Source organism: Narcine bancroftii, chromosome 3 (assembly GCF_036971445.1).
Source record: "Narcine bancroftii isolate sNarBan1 chromosome 3, sNarBan1.hap1, whole genome shotgun sequence".
In the NCBI taxonomy this organism is placed as follows: Eukaryota; Metazoa; Chordata; class Chondrichthyes; order Torpediniformes; family Narcinidae; genus Narcine; species Narcine bancroftii.
The window spans coordinates 175,693,202-175,710,075 of record NC_091471.1 but is presented as its reverse complement, the minus strand read 5'-3'; the positions used below and the strand labels follow the sequence as shown (position 1 = coordinate 175,710,075).

Sequence of the window (16,874 nt, the reverse complement as noted above, 5' to 3'; positions counted from 1 at the left end):
AAGGTAAATAGTTACAGGTCAGGAAGGTTCGTGTCAGTTTTTGGAGAGATATTTGTTGTTCACTGGACACAAATTGATCCCTTCTAATCAGCCACATAAGTGTTTTGCTGAAGAAACTTGCCCCATCAGGGTTTTCAAGATGATAACCTTTTTATTTCAAGTCACCAAGACAAATGGTTACTTAACAAAAGTTTCTTTGTATTATCTTTTGTTTCCCTTATTTCAAGTGAAACATTAGGTAGCCAGTCCTCTCCTCTTGTATGGACCACAAGGGCTTTGACCAGGCTGAACTAAGCACTCACAACCCAACTTCAAAATGGGGTTTTTCTACAAGCTTGCCAGCTTGTCCTGTTCCAGTCCCAGCTGCAGCTGCTGACCTATAAAACTGCAGAACTGAATTCGCTCTCTCAGAGAAAAACCTGTTTCACTCTCTCTGCTTGCAAAACCACATGACCCTCTTAGAACAGCAAATTGCACTCAGATAGCCTGTGGCTCCAACGAGTTCTTTCATCTGTTGATTTTCAAAACAACAATTCATAAGTGAAGTCCCTTAGGCACTCTTCAAAGCTTTTGCAAAGGTATTCAGAGTTGGCCTGTCTAGCTTAAGCAGAGCTCCAGTATTTTAAATGAGATCTGTTTTGAAATGTTGGTGATGTGACCTACACTAAAAAAAACCCTGCCGCATTTTATCTCCCAAAATCATATTTATATACAATATAAAACACAACATATTCTGTCACACCACTCACATACCACTTTAAGTATTCCCTATGCCATAGGAGCTCTGTGGTTAGTAAGGGATTGCTTAAGATGGTATGTAAGTGGGAAGGGAAGGTTGAAAATCACTGCTCTAGACCCAATTGTTATTCAATTATTTTGCTTTAGAAAAATTGGCCCATTTCCTTTGGAGTTATGAAATTGTGCACATCATGAGTCAATTAGGTACGATTAAATCAGTGGTTTTCAAACTTTTTCTTTCCACCCACATACCACCTTAAGCAATCTCTTACTAATCACAGAACACCTATGGAATAGGGAATACTTAAAGTGGTGTGTGAGTGGAAGAAAAAGGTTGAGAACCACAGCTTTAATTAGTCATCTTGAGTAATCTTCAGTGATTTTAATGTTTCCCAATAGTGTACTGCAAATTAAGTTACAGGATATACTTGTCAATCCTGAGCTGTAATTCTTACATAAGAGTCATTTTCTTCCACCCCCCACATAATTTTTCCCTCCACTTCTGAACCTTTTCAACAAATGTTATCTTTGACCCTGAACACAAATTGAGGAATGGTGTTCTTGACTAACTGCGACACCATAAATATGTCATTGCACGTTGAGATCCCATTAAAAAAGCACCTGATTTTACCTCCCACGTTATTCCTATTCCATATACAGGTTCTTCAAGATAAAAATCAAACCTTACTGGCTATTGACTTCAGAGAGGTTTATGAGACAAAGAAAAAATAAAAATGAGAATATCCGAGAGAAAGAAATTAACCAAAAAGATTTCTTTACTGATTCTTGAACATCCATGGGGTTCTTAAATTTATCCATCATATCATTAATAGAAAATAAGTGTAAAAGAAGAAATTCCAACATTAAACCTTACGTAAAGCCCTCAGAAAATGGCTTTAAATCAGTAAGCACTTGTTCATGGACCTTTGGAACCCTTTCCACTTATTTATACTGATATTAGCATTTAACTCTTCCAACAATGGCCTCTTCACTTTGCCCTCTCCTTTCCCCCAATGTTCCATCACTTTGTCTTTCTTGGTTCTACATGCTGAATAAGTCCTTCTTAACTCTCCCTCCAGTTCAGTTCCCACATTGAAAAGTCAATGTTAATGTCATCTGATTGGAGAGTGCCCAAACGGAGCACCGAGTATCATTCCTCCAATCTGCAGGCAGAGCATGAGGAATGCAGTGTGGAATTGAAATTGTTGGCCACTGGGAGGTCCCCGCTTTTGCAGTGGACAGAGTGAGGATCTTCCAGTCTGCTTCAGTCTCTCCAATGTAGATGAGGCTGATATACATCTCCGATGCAGAACATCGACTTCCCTCCTTTCTCTCTCTTTCTCTTTCCCTATCCCTCTGTTTTCTTTCCTCCAGTTCTTCACCCCTTCCATCTCCATTAATATTTGCTCTCCCATCACTTCTCAGCATTTTTCTCTTCTGATCTCCCACCCATATCCATGTACTGTGCCCTCCATAATGTTTGGGATGAAGACAACTTTTTCATTTATTTGCCCCTGTTCTCCACTGTTTTAAATTTGTAATCAAATAATTTACATGTGATTAAAGTGCACATTCCAGATTTTATTCAAGGTTATTTGTATACATTTGGGCTTGATGATTTATAAATTACAGTACTTTTTATATCTGTCTGAGCAGTGACATTGATCCATTCCAATTTGCCTATCGAAGCAAGTGGTCTACCTATGGATGCCATCTCATTGGCTCCACACAAATTTCTGGAACACCTGGACAGCAAAGATGCCTACATCACAATGGTCTTTATCGGCTACAATTCAGCATTGACCATCATCCCCTCAAAATCGATTACCACCTCCAAATCCTGGGACTCATCACCCCACTGTGTAATTGGATCCAGGATTTCCTCACCTTCAGTCCATAATCAGTTAGAATAGGTAAGAACATCTTCTCCACAATCTCCATCAGTACTGGAGCACCATAGGGCTGCTTTCTTAGTCTCTGCTTGCTTTACACCTACAAATGTGTGTCTCAGTACAACAGCAACACCATCTGTAAATGTGCTGATGATACCACAGTAGTGGATTGTATAAAACGGGGCAATGAGTCAGTTTACATGGGGAGATTGAAAACTTGGCTGAATGATGCACAAACAAGAACTTCACCCTCAATATACCAAAACCAAGAAGCTGATTGTTGACTTCAGGAAGGGAAAACCAGAGGTGTACGATCTAATGATCATTTGGGAATAAAAGGTGAAGAAGATGAGCAAATTTAAGTTCTTGGAAGTCACTATCTTGGAAGATCATTCCAGAACCTAACACATAATGCATCTTGACGAAAGTGCATCAGCGCCTCTACATCCTCAGGAGTTTGTGGAGGTTTGGTATGACATCGGAAATCCTGGCAAATTTCTAAAGATGTGTGGTTGAAAGTGTGCTGGCCAGCTGCATCACAATCTGGTATGGAGACACCAATGCCCTTGAGCGAAAAGTCCTCAAAAAGGTAGTGGACACATCCCACTATCGAGAACATCTACAGGGATTGCTGCCATTGTAAACAGCAGTAGCAATCATCAAGAATCTACACCACCCAGCACACGCTCTGTTCTTGCTGCTACTGTCAGAAAAGAGGTATATAGGTGCAACAAGACTCACACCACCAGGTTCAGGAACAGCTGCACTTTATTTTTTTCTCTGTTTTGCACAGTCAGTTTGTTTACATTACTTTATTTGTTTACATGTGTATGTTAAGTACAGGTTTTTTTTGCACTATGAATAAGTGGGAATTCTTCCTCACCTGCAGGAAAAAGAATTTGATGTCATGTCTCTAACAATAAATCTGAATCTGAATCTCATCTCAGCCACAATAATATTTGGAACATAGTAATGATATGAATATTAAAGTAGTCATATTTAGTACTTTGTTGCATATCCAATGCAATGACTGCTTGGTCTGTGATTCATAGACATCACCAGATACTGAGTATCTCTGGTGATGCTCTGCCAAGCTTCTATTGCAGCCATCTTCAGCTCCTGCTTCTGTTGGGGGATTTTCCCCTCAAGTTTTCTCTTCAGCACATGGATTTAGATCAGGTGGCCATTAAAGAATTTTCCAGTTTTTAGCTTTGAAAAACTCCTTTGTTGTTTTGGCTGTGTGTTTGGGATCATTGTATTGCTGTAGGATAAAGCGCCTTCCAATGAGTTTGGAGGCATTTGCTCAAATTTGTGCAGATAAGATGTTTCTATACATCTCAGAATTCATTTTGCTACTGCCATCAGCAGTTATTTCATCAATGAAGTTAAGTGTGCCAGTACCTGTGCCAGCCATACATGCCCAGGCCATAACACCCCCACCACCATGTTTCACAGATGAGGTGGTGTGCTTTGGATTGTGTGCATTTCCTTTACGCCTCCACACTTTGCTCTCGCCATTACTCTGATACAGGTTAATCTTGGTTTCATCTCTCCACAACTCCTTCTTCCAAATTCTGCAGGCTCTTTTAAATACCTCTGGGCAAACTGTAATCTGACCATCATGTTTCTGTGCCTAACCAGTGGTTGGCATCTTGCAGTGTAGCTTCTGTATTTCTGTTCATGAAGGCTTCTGCAGATAATACTCATTGTCATATCCACACCTGCCTCCTGAAGAGTGTTTCTGATCTGTTGGATGGGTGTTTGGGGATTTTTCATCATTATGATGAGAATTCTTCTGTCATCAGCACTGGACGTCTTTTTTGGAATTCCTTGCAATTACTGAGCTCACTAGTTCACTTTTTCTTCTTAATGATGTCCCAAACAATTTATTTTGGTAATCCTAAGGTTTGGGCAATGTCCCTTAATGTTTTATTCTTGTTTTTCAGCCTCATAATGGTTTCTTTGACTTTTAATCGCACAACTCTGGTCCTCGCATTGAAAATGGCAACTACGGACTCCAAATGTGATCAAAAGCTTAAGGCCCTTTCAGGTGCCCTGAACACCCCATTGTAAAGCCACATTTTCTCTCCCCATGTGGCTAAAGACATACTCACCTGAATGCTCCAAAAGTGCCTCCGAGGTGCCAACATCAACCCTCCTCGGGGAAGGATAACTGGCAGAGTCCTGGGCTCCACCGAGGCACCTGAATGTGCAGCTGCTGTAAGCAACCCAACTCCCCGCTGTCTCAGACCCCTCCTCCCCTCTGCCTGACAGCCGCTCCCCGTCCCACTGCCTGACAGATCCACCCCTACAAGGGAAGGGGTGGCCGGCTGGAGTCGTTGGGGCAGGGGCAGCTGGCGGGGACATCGGGGCAGGAGCGGCCGCCGGGGGATGTCGGGGGGCGGCTGGTGTGGGCTATCACAATCTGGCTGGCCGCTCCTGCACCGGGGCCGCTCTCTGTGACTCAAAATGCAGCATAGTAATGGTGGTCTTCCTGACCTATAATCCCCCACGCAGCTGGAACTATGTGGGAATCACAGAGCGGTTTCACCTGCGTGGGGGATTACGGGTCGGGAAGACGGCCATTGCTATGCTGCATATTTATGATGGGTGGCACTGCGGCACCAATCTCCCTGCCTCCATCAGATTGGGAGGCGCTCTGAGGCGCCTCTGGATATGAATAGGCTGTTTCAAGTGGACTAGGCAACAATGCATGCAGCCTTTTAGGGCTGCCACCTGAAAGGTTAAGATCTGCTCCTGCCGCCGCCCTCAAGGCGGTGGGTCCACCTGAAAGGGCCTTTAGAAACAAGCTTAGCTCTGTTGTACCTCCACCAATGAAGCAATTAAACATACCTGAGTAATCACAAATGCACGTGAAGCCAAATGTCCCAAATATTATGGTGCTCTGAAATGAGAGGACCATCAATAAGAAGTGTTGAAATTTATATATGGTCTATCCAAAATGTATAAAAATAATTTTGAATAAAATCTGGAATGTGCACTTTAATCATATGTGAATTGTTTGATTACAAATTTAAAACTGTGGAGCACAGGGGCAAATAAATGAAAAAAATGTCTTTGTCCCAAACATCATGGAGGGCACTCTATGACCTTTCGCCTTTTGGCCTGTGCTCCTCCCCTGCCCTTCTTCCCCCTTCTCCCACATTTTTATTCAGATGTCTGCCTGCTGAGTGACCTGCTGAGTTTTTCCAGCACTTATTTTGTATTGCATCTAGTTAAAATGTCAGCTTTTTGATATGAAAACTTTTCAGTCAGTTAATGTGCAGAAGTTTGTAACCAAAGTACAAAAGTAGAAGCTACGCTTTTTATTGTTCTGAAGAAGAAATAATAGGAAATATATCATAATGATGACCCAATGCTTTGCAGAAATAATTGCTGCTTCAGTCAGAAAGTCAGGTGGTGTCAATACTTACTGCAATTTATTCTACATTATGATCTCCAAACGATGTTGGACAACATAAGTCTTTTGTTAAAATTATAATAAATTGCTTGACTAAAAATAGGCCAAAAAGAGTGAAGTTTAAAGTTCAATTTCAAACATGTTTGCAGTCTTCACAAGGTATAAAATCTTAAATTGTATTAAGAGTTTTATTTCAGGGTGTCAGGGATACTAGTTGAAATAAAAGCCAAGATTTGCTCAATGAAGTTGTTATTGAGGGTGTCATCTAACTGATGCAATACACAAACATGCTGGAGAAACTTAGAAGGACACACAGCATCTGTAGGAAGTAAATAGTAACCTACCTTTCGAGCAGAGTCCTTCATTGAAGTATATAGGAACTAAAGGGAAACCACCACAATTCTAACTTATGTTTTATTTCCTCAAGACAGCTGGAACAGTGTGAAACACTGCTTCCTATAAAGTAGGTGAGTTTTTCTTTGGCCGTGGATTATAATGATAATGTTGATTGTCATATGCATTGTGGAATATATATAAATTATATATATATATACATATGCAGCGAAGTTCTTACACTGCATCCAAATGGGTACTTGTTTAAAAAAGCAATGTAATTGAATTTTAAAAAAGACAACAAATATCCTTATGCATGAGAACAAAATTCTCTGCTGTCTGTGAAACAGCTCATCATACTTGCCACACTAAGGGAAAGGAGTGTTTTAAGTAATTCAAATAGCTCATTGCTTCCTTGGCTTGGGGTCAAACCACAGCAGAGGGTTGTGAAATAAATGATCTTTTGTTAGTGATAATGTCTTCTGACATTATCATACAACTTTTATTTCCATTTTTATTTTCCTTGATATTACTGCAGGAGGGTGGCGAGTCCAGCACAGCTAATTTCAGCTTCTGTTTTGTCACAAACAATAGTTCAAGTTCATTATCATCTGACTGTACATATACAACCTGAAGAAATTGTGTCTCTCCAGATCATGGTGCACACATAAAAACACACAATACACAGTACATAATGATCACATAAACAAACAAAATAAATAAATATATCTATAATAGATATCTATATTTTTATAGAGAGAGATATATATATATATTTATTTATTTTATATATATATATATATATATATATATATATATATATATATATTAAAAAGGTGCATCAGAGTAAATCACAGTGTAGCAAGCTAAGCTTGGATTAATATTTTCTTTGGTTAACTTTGGACTGTTCATATATATTTGAGATTATTTACACAGTTACAGGATACTGTTCCATCTCATGGCCTGTTGTAAGAATATATTCTGCAGCCTGGCAGTCCTGATTTTGCTGCTCCTGTACCTCCTTCTTGATGATGATGGGTTAATGATACTTACTGTACGCTGGATGGAAAGGGCCTTCTATAATTCCTTGACTATGCTTCCAGTAAATGTCATCTATAGAGGAAAGTGAGTCCCCAGTGATCCTCTTGGCTGTTTTAATGGATCTCTGTATAGTCCAGAATCTGATGCTTTGCAGCTACAATACCATACAATGATGCAGCCAATCAGGACAATCCATTGTATTCCTGTAAAACACACATGTCAAACTCAAGCCCGCGGGCCAAATTTGGCCCGTGATATAATTATATTTGGCCCGCAAGATCATGTCAAATATATATTAGAGCTGGCCCACTGGCCGCCGCGCCAGTATAGCGCATGCACAGCTAATACTACAAATCCCAGAATGCTTTGCAAATGCATTGGCACCGGCCCGTCAGCCCGCTAATCGCCCCCACCTCCTCTGTTTACTTTCATTAGCATCTGCGACCTGTCGCCGAACTCACATGTAATAAACCCCTTACGAAAAATGGCCAAATGAAAGACAGAAAACAGGACCTTTCAAGACAGGTGGGAGGCAAACTCTGACCCCAGAGTTTGATGAACTTGCATCTAAGAAGAGATGCCAAGTATCTGGTTTAGACCCAGGTGCATCAGAGTAAATCACAGTATAGCAAGCTAAGCTTGGATTCATATTTTCTTTGGTTAACTTTGGACTGTTCATCGTTGAAAGATTGGATTTTCATTGAAGCAAGTTGTCATTTTTTTGACTTGTTAGCTTGTGAAAAAAAAACATTTTAAAGGCTATAGAGAAATATTATTTATTGAATATTTTATTTCTCATTTGTTAATGCTTCTGGAAAGAGTTTAACCAAAACTATTATTAAACATTTATTTTAATAAGAAAAAGTTTAACATTACATATGTTGAAAGAAGAGAAAACATGCAGATGTTGTTGAAAATTTTCAATAAATATTTAGTTCGGCCCACGACTTAGTCCAAGTTTTTAATTTTGGCCCTCAGTGAATTTGAGTTTGACACCCCTGCTGTAAAAGGTTGTCAAGATGGAGACTGATAGCCTGGTCCTCCTAATCCTCCTTGGGAAGTGTAGGCACTGCTGCGCCTTCCTGACTAATGAGATGTTATGAGTCTAGAATAGGTCATCCCTTACATGCAAGCCAAAGAACATTGTCACCTCTACTCTCTGTGTAGTCAAAAATGTTCAACCTTTGTCCTCCTGAAGTTTCCAACCATCTCCTTGGTTGAGTCCATATTGAGACTCAGTTTGTTGTTCATGCACCATTTTATAAGCCTTTCAACCTCCTCTCTGTAATGTCGCTCATGATTTTTGCCGATGAGGCCAACTACTGTTGCATCATCCGAAAATTTGATGATTCCATGGGAAGTGAATCTGGCAGTGGAGTCGTGAGTCAGCAGTATGAACAAGTAGTGGCTGAGCACACAGCCCTGAGGTATGCCGGTGCTCAGTATGATGAGCCCTGCAAATAAAAGCTGAATAAACTGTGATTACATCTTCATTTGTTGGTAATGGGATTATCCTACTGATGAAAAGAATTGAAGGCAAACTTACATGCTTAGCGGTAGTGTAAATTACTGAGGAAGGGAGAAACCTTTCCGGCTCTAAATCCAGCCCCAGTTTCTCAAATCCAACCTAGGCCTAGGGTTTTTAATGAACCACTTCTTGCTGTGGTTACTGCCACTGAACTGTGTACTTGTTCAGTGAGGTGGAAAATACAATTACACTCAAAATAAGGGGCAGTTAGCTTTCTGTCTCTGACAAGCAGGCTGAAGGCTTTTGTCTAATTGTGATCTTTCTAGTGCGTAAATAAAGGGCAACATTTAAAAACAATGCCATCCATTAAGACCACATATAAACAACTTGTGGAACTAAACCAAAAGGCCAAAAGGAACAGATAGCTTTACTGGAGAAGATAAAAGTTTCAAGTTGCATGTTATCTCATTTATTGCAAAACTCATGAAACCCAACAATACAAATAAATAAAGGAGAATTACTTCAGGCAAACAGTGTGAATAAATAAACTTTGTGCAATAGAACAACTTGTTAATTATTTAATGCTTGAAATGTGGAACAGAAAAAAATAAGTTGCCATGACAAAACATTGTTAACCAATGCAATTACTCATTTAGAAATTGGTCTCTGGATAAACAAATCAATGTCCTGATCCAGGCTAATATTCCGAGCACAATTTACCCTCAGTCAGCTATACTGAATATGCTATGTACATGCCCCAAACCAAGCTTCTGAAACAGCCACTTGGTTCTAAACATTGTCATGTGATTAGCAAATGGACAGTTCAAAAATGTACTCAAAGCCTCCCTCCTTGAAGAAATACAACACCCTCACCAACTTCTGAGAATCTTAGGCCTGAGTGCACTGACATGGTGTAGGGGTGGTATCAAGAGCCTCAAGGCCTTTCACACAAAGGCCCTGTTTGAGCAAAAGAAATAAGTACATTGCCTCACAAACTACCTACTCTATCCAACTACAACTTTTCAGCCATCTCAATGCTACAAAAGGGCAGCACAGTGTTACAACGCCAGCATTCGGGACTGGACCAGGGTTCGAGTCCCATGCTGTCTGTAAGGAGTTTGTGCGATCTTCCTGTGTCTGCATTAGTTTTCTACAGGGACTGTGGTTTCCTCCCACAGTTCAAAACATACCGGGGATGTAAATTGGGTGGCATGGACTCGTGGCCTGAAATGGCCTGTTACCATGCTGTATGACTAAATTTAAATTTAATTTTTTTTTATTCAAATTTTTTTAACTGGAATGGAAGCAAGATCCCAAGGGACTATCTTAAAAATTAATCTGAGTTGTCACTTCAGATAAATAGTTTTCAAAGTCACATCTTTCTTTTTTCACTTGCTCCATGTTTTCAATGTATTCACTTTGACATCCAACAAGACCATTTTTTATTTATATGCATTGAATGGAACCTTAAAAGGCAGTTTATGGAGTAAGATGTAGGGGGTCCTCATTAGTGTTGTGCAAGCCCCCTGTAACACATAAAACACAATGGCAGAGTGAGTGAAGAAAGTGAATTGGGCTCTTGGTGAAGCAGTAAAGGTAGTAGAGAGATCTATGGTAATAGAGTCATGGGGAGGGGTGCAGAGACCCAATGGGAAGCAGTGTGGGCAATGTGGCTGCAGAGATGATTAGGCTAGGGTTGAGGCCTGATCAGACCAAGGATTGTGAGGCAGGAGTTGGTCGAACAATTAGACTCTGAGGATCAATAGAGACACAATGGACAAATGAGTTATGGACAGGGTCAGAGTGGTGACTGAGGGAGGGAAGTTGGTCAGACACATGATGGGAGCTCTGTGGACCTTGCAGCCAGAACAGGCAGGAGAAAGGTCGGTGCTGGAGAGGCGGTGGGGGAAAGTATTTCCGCAGCAATGAAGAGGTTTCGAGACAAATATGTGAAGCAATAGAAGATAAATGACTACACAGCAAGTGCTGGTAAATGGGATAATTATAGATCATTGCTTGATGTTGGTATGGAGATATTGGGCCAAATGTTCTATTTTTTAATATTCTCTGACTATGAGAGTAACAAGATTCTCTAAGAGGAAGATCAATCTTGAAGATGATGGATGCCTTAGATCCCTAGTCCTAGACCAAGAAGTGTCTGGTCCCATTTAATATTTGCTTACCTCATTCCTTTCTACTAAGGCCTGTTTCAGCATATACCATTTCAACAGAGATATTTGTAAAGAAAATAATGTAAAAGTGATATTATTAAGCATTGGCTATCTGCAGTTTTTCATAAAGTTCACTTTCATAACACTCAAAAACAACGGACTGTACAACAGAATTTCTTGACTGGTACTGCTAACACAAAAAAAGCCTCTTTCTTTGGCTTGGCTTCGCAGACGAAGATTTATGGAGGGGTATGTCCACGTCTGCTGCAGACTCGTTGGTGACTGACAAGTCTGATGCAGGACAGGCAGGCACGATTGCAGCGGTTGCAAGGGAAAATTGGTTGGCTGGGGTTGGGTGTTAGGTTTTTCCTCCTTTGTCTTTTGTCAGTGAGGTGGGCTCTGTGGTCTTCTTCAAAGGAGGTTGCTGCCCGCCGAACTGTGAGGCGCCAAGATGCACGATTAGAGGCGATATCAGCCCACTGACGGTGGTCAATGTGGCAGGCACCAAGAGATTTCTTTAAGCAGTCCTTGTACCTCTTCTTTGTTGCACCTCTGTCTCAGTGGCCAGTGGAGAGCTCGTCATAGAACACGATCTTGGGAAGGCGATGGTCCTCCATTCTGGAGATGTGACCCACCCAGCGCAGTTGGGTCTTCAGCGGCATGGATTCGATGCTTGCGGACTCTGCCAGCTCGAGTACTTCGATGTTGGTGATGAAGTCATTGCAATGAATGTTGAGGATGGAACGTAAACAGCGCTGATGGAAGCGTTCTAGGAACCGTAGGTGATGCCAGTAGAGGACCCATGATTCGGAGCCGAACAGGAGCGTAGGTATGACAACAGCTCTGAACACGCTGATCTTTGTGTGTTTCTTCAGGTGGTTGTTTTTCCAGACTCTTTTGTGTAGTCTTCCAAAGGCGCTATTTGCCTTGGCGAGTCTATTGTCTATCTCTTTGTCGATCCTTGCATCAGATGAAATGGTGCAGCCGATGTAGGTAAACTGGTTGATCGTTTTGAGTTCAGTGTTATTTTGCAATTGTGTAATCAAACAAGCTTTAACATTTAACAAGCTTTACCACAAAAGGTGATTTTACACAAGGGAAAATGGTGAGGTTTAGTCAAAGAGATGGGTTTTAGGGAGCACCCTAAAGGAGGAAAAAGGGGCCATTGGATGTATTACAATTAAAAGAAGCAAATTTCTTAAAGCATTCTCACCAGACAATTCTTACCAGCAAAAGCTGGGCTTTCCACTGAACGTTGAATGAAGCAATGCCTTCTGAGTTGTTTATCAGGCCCAATATGATGCCTGTGTGGATTGGAAGAATTAACTTTCAGTCAGTAACATAATGGCTTCTTTGTTGTGATTTTCCAGTCATTTCAACTTCAAATTATTGCATGTTTTCCACCTGATTTTTTTTTAGCAAGTATCTCACTTTTCTTTCTACTGCTTCTAATTCTCCTGAATGTTCCTTTATGCTTAAATTGGTACAAAGAAACAAATATTTTTGTTTGCTCAAATATTTTCTTTTTCCTAATTAACTGTAAATCAGAATATCTTATATTTGAGCTTTTAAGTATGTCTTTCAACTAATACACAAGCTACAGCAGTAAAATGTTATTTTTCCTATTCATTTCTTTCTGCATCATTCTGCTTATTTAAGTTTTTTAAAATCTTTGTGGTTAGTTATCCATTGAATTCTTTTAGCTGTTTTAGATTTTCTTCTTAACTCTCATTTTCCACATGCTGTATTACGTTAAACAGTTTGATTTTCCTTCACTTTGATTACTTGTGCTAATGCGACCAAATCAGGTTCAGACTGAGAATATTTAGAATTTGAAAGATATTCCACCATTTCCACCACCTACTACATGATCCCACCACTAGACACATGCTCCCCCTCCTCTCCTCTCTGCCTCCGCAGGGACCGATTACTCCATGTCTCCTTTGCCTACTCCACCCTCCCCACCAATCATCCCGTTGGGACCTACCTCTATGAACACAGGAGATGCTCCACTGCACCCACACCTCCTCCCTCACCACCATTTGGAGCCTAAAACAGTCCTTCCAAATGAACCAAAATTTCACTTGTGAATCTGCAGGGGTCATCTACTGCATCCAGTGCTCCCATTGTGGTCTCCTCTACATCGGAAAGACTGGATGCAGATTCGGAGATCACTTTGTTGAGCATCTCAGCTCTGTCTGCCACAATAATGTGGATCTCTCAGTGGCCACCCATTTCAATTTCCCATCCCATTCTCTTGCTGACATGTCTGTGCATGGTCTCATACACTGCCAGATTGAGACCACCGGCAAAGGAAGATCAATACCTCATCTTCCGAATGGGCACCCTCCAACTAGATGGGATTAATATTGACTTCTCTGGCTTCCCTTAAAGCCCCCCCCCCCCCACTTCTTCCCCTGTTGCCTACCCCCAACTGTCTCTCCCTTCCCTGTCTCCTTTTGTATAAACTTGATAAATTCTTACCCTCATCCTTTATCCTATCCAATTAACACCTTTTGTTGGTCTAGATTCCTCCCCCAGCCAAAATTGTCTGAATAAACTTTCTGAGATTTCCTGCTTCTGGTTCATTCTGTTTATTCTTACAAAAAAGGGCTCATGTTTGAAAAGTAAGCAATATATCTTTGCTTTTTATGGATGCTGAAAAGACTGGCTGAGTTCCTCTAGCATTTTGGTGTGTTTTTACTACAATCATAGCATCTGCGAACTTTTGTGTTTCAGTGAAGTCTCGATGTCTGTTTGTCGCAATCAATGAATCAATATAACAAATGTCAAAGGTCACAGGAGATGACGTGAACATGACCCATTCTTTAATCACAGCATTTCCTTTCTTCTCCTTGCTACCTACACACACACACACACACACACACACACACACACACACACACACACACACACACACACACACAATATATATACAGGTATACCCCACTTTACGAAACTAGATCATTCCTATGAATCCTTTCTTAAGCCAAAATGGCATAAAATAAAGACCCATTCACTACAATTGAAGGCTATTTTCATAAAAGCGAAAACCCATTCAAATACTTTTGTAAAAATGAACATGGCTTTCATTGTAAAAGCAAATTTTCGTAATTCGAATATTCATAAAGCAGGATATATCAGTAAATGTGTGTGTATATGATAGGTAGATATAGATAGATATATATTGCGTGTGAGAAACCAATAAGTGAAACTATGAAAATTAAAGATCTTATTTTGATTTGAACAATTTTGGGTTACTTCATAATGTAAAATACTAGTTCCAGAGCAGATGGCAATTTTCAATGTATCCAACTTTCTTGGCCCACGGAGTTAAACAGTAAAGACTGCAGATACTATGATCGTTATGCATTACACAAAAGCATGTCACACAGCATTTCTTGGAAGTAGAGGGTAACCAACATTTCAGGCCTGTTCCCTTCATCAAGGTATGGAAAAAATAGGCGTGAATAAAAGGTTAGGGGAGAAGAGGAGAGGTGGGGGGACAAAGCATGGGGAGGAGTATAGGCTAACATTAATAGGTGGTTCATTCAGCACAAGCTGATATTCAGGGGGAGAAGATCTGATGAAAGGCTGTCCTGGAAGAAACTCCATGTACATCAAGAGTTTATACTCCTTAAGTATAAAGATAACAGCAAGTGATTATATAAAGTTTCAATAGTTACAATTATATAATTTTCTTCATTATCTCTGTGGGCCTATAAAATGATGAAATATATACTTACATTGGGAGTAAATCTCAACTGACAATGTTCAGAACCTTTGTTGGAATCCCCACACCCAAAACATACTTCTTTGACCATTGTTTTGAGTGATGGCTCTCTGGTTACACAAACATCCCAAATATTTATTGACAATATTGACTATAATTCTGTTAAGTCTGGACTTTTTCCTGATCTCATCCAGAGGATTTGAATGAAGTGTGAATAACATCTTGTAAAGTGTGATTAAAATTTCACTTGGGTGTCACAATTTTTGTAGAAATGTTGAAGTCTCTTAATAGAAAAGACTGCCTTGTCAGTTTCCAAAGCAGATCTTTAATTGGGGGAGGAAGTCAACAGTTCTGACAGCATTCATGGGTAGAAATTGTCAGTGAACCTTTCAGGTCTGGTCCTTTTATTAAGATTCTAGCATATGCTGCTTTTTTGTTTTTCCAAACCAGATCTCTTCAGTTTCTCCCACAGAGAATTTATAGGCTGACAATGGAGTCTGTTTACACAGCAGTTGTGATTACTGCTTACAGATATGTTTGAACAATTTGAAGACTGATTCTTGTTTGTATTACTGATTGGTGCCCTCACAACTCCTGATTAAAGATGCCTCCCAATTCCTAACATTCATTAGACTGTCATAGTTCAACAGGGTAGATCACCAACGTATTATCAAGGACTTATCAGCAATAGCCATAAACTGTAAATGAATGAATAAAAGCTTCTGAAGAAGAATTAGCAACTTTCAGTGGTGAGCAATATATACCTTGGACTCAGATTTTTGATTCTGCAGGTTCCTGTTTTGAAGGAGTTTGGGAAAATTACCAGTAAGCTCTATCTTCTATTCCAGGAAGGAAAGCAGAACTGCATCTCCAAGACTTTGAGATAATGGAATTGGAGCATCTTGTATTCACTCATCACGTGCTTAGTTGAGAGAAGTCACTGAAGGAAAGTTAATCCTGAGAGATGGATACAAAGTTAAGGATCTGTTGTTATTACATAATAATAAGTTAAAAATGTAACAAACATGACATACTTTACCTTTTGCCTGCTCTAAGGCAGATTAAGTCACCAATAGTATTGCCCAGTATCCCTTACAGTATGAGAGAAAGAGAAGCAAGAGAGAGTCTATGGTGTTTGGATGAGCATCAGTTTTCAGTGGGTTCACAGAGAGATGAGTCTGGACACAGTATTACAATTACAGGCAACTTTAATGAATAAACAGGAGACAAATGGGGAGAACGTCAAACAGTACTCAATTACTCTACTACTAAACAATGCTATAGACATTCACATCCGACCTAGGTTGGATCCTGATACCAGTGGCCACCTATACGCTAAACGCTCACACACTCTACAGACTGGGATTTTCACACCCACTCCCAGTTCCCTGTATCAAAGGGGGTGCGGCTCTCTGCAAGTATTGATCTATTGCAGTACTACAGCTCAGCTTAAGTGTTGTGCACAACTTACCCGCAATATTTCCAGTGATGTCCACATAGCTACCTGGCGGGGAGTGATGTCTGGGGCTTGGACCATGAGGCAGAGAGTTTTGGGTGTCTAGCCAATAATGACCCTAGGTGATTTAAGTTAGCTAATGGCAAGGTGTGCACATATGGTTGGCTGGAATCCAAACTTGATTGACATGTGATGTGACTACTGAATAAGTTTCAGACAGGGAGGATGGATAACCACCTGCAATGCACAATATTCCAACAGTCGGGGAGGCCACATGTTTCTTCACATTCCACATATAATATTCCACCCCTCAGAAGTCATATCATTCTGCAATAACTACAAAGTCAAAAAGAGAAAAAAAGTTTAAAAACTATGAAAATCAAGTGGATCAATATATACACAAGTGCCTTCCATATGCTGGACAAGGTACATAATCAAACTCAATGATAATGCCTCACCAGCTCCACCCCCAACCAACCATGGTCAAGGTGCTGTGGGAGCTGCTTCCCAGTGTCAGAGGGAGGGAAGAGAAAGAAAATTGTCTGATCTCTGATTCACATGCCTGGTTTATCTAGCTGAACTGGCAAATGTGAGCACCTTTACCACCAATGTCCGTGAGCA

General features: G+C 40.4%; 1 long non-coding RNA gene across 1 annotated transcript; it reads right to left on the bottom strand.

Moving 5' to 3' along the window:
* Window positions 1-9,434: 9,434 nt before the first annotated feature.
* On the bottom strand, window positions 9,435-16,584 carry LOC138756302 (uncharacterized). Its single transcript, XR_011352963.1, has 3 exons — window positions 16,491-16,584; window positions 15,562-15,754; window positions 9,435-12,368 (listed from the first exon to the last, which is right to left on the bottom strand). It is a non-coding gene; the product is annotated as an uncharacterized lncRNA (long non-coding RNA).
* Window positions 16,585-16,874: the final 290 nt, after the last annotated feature.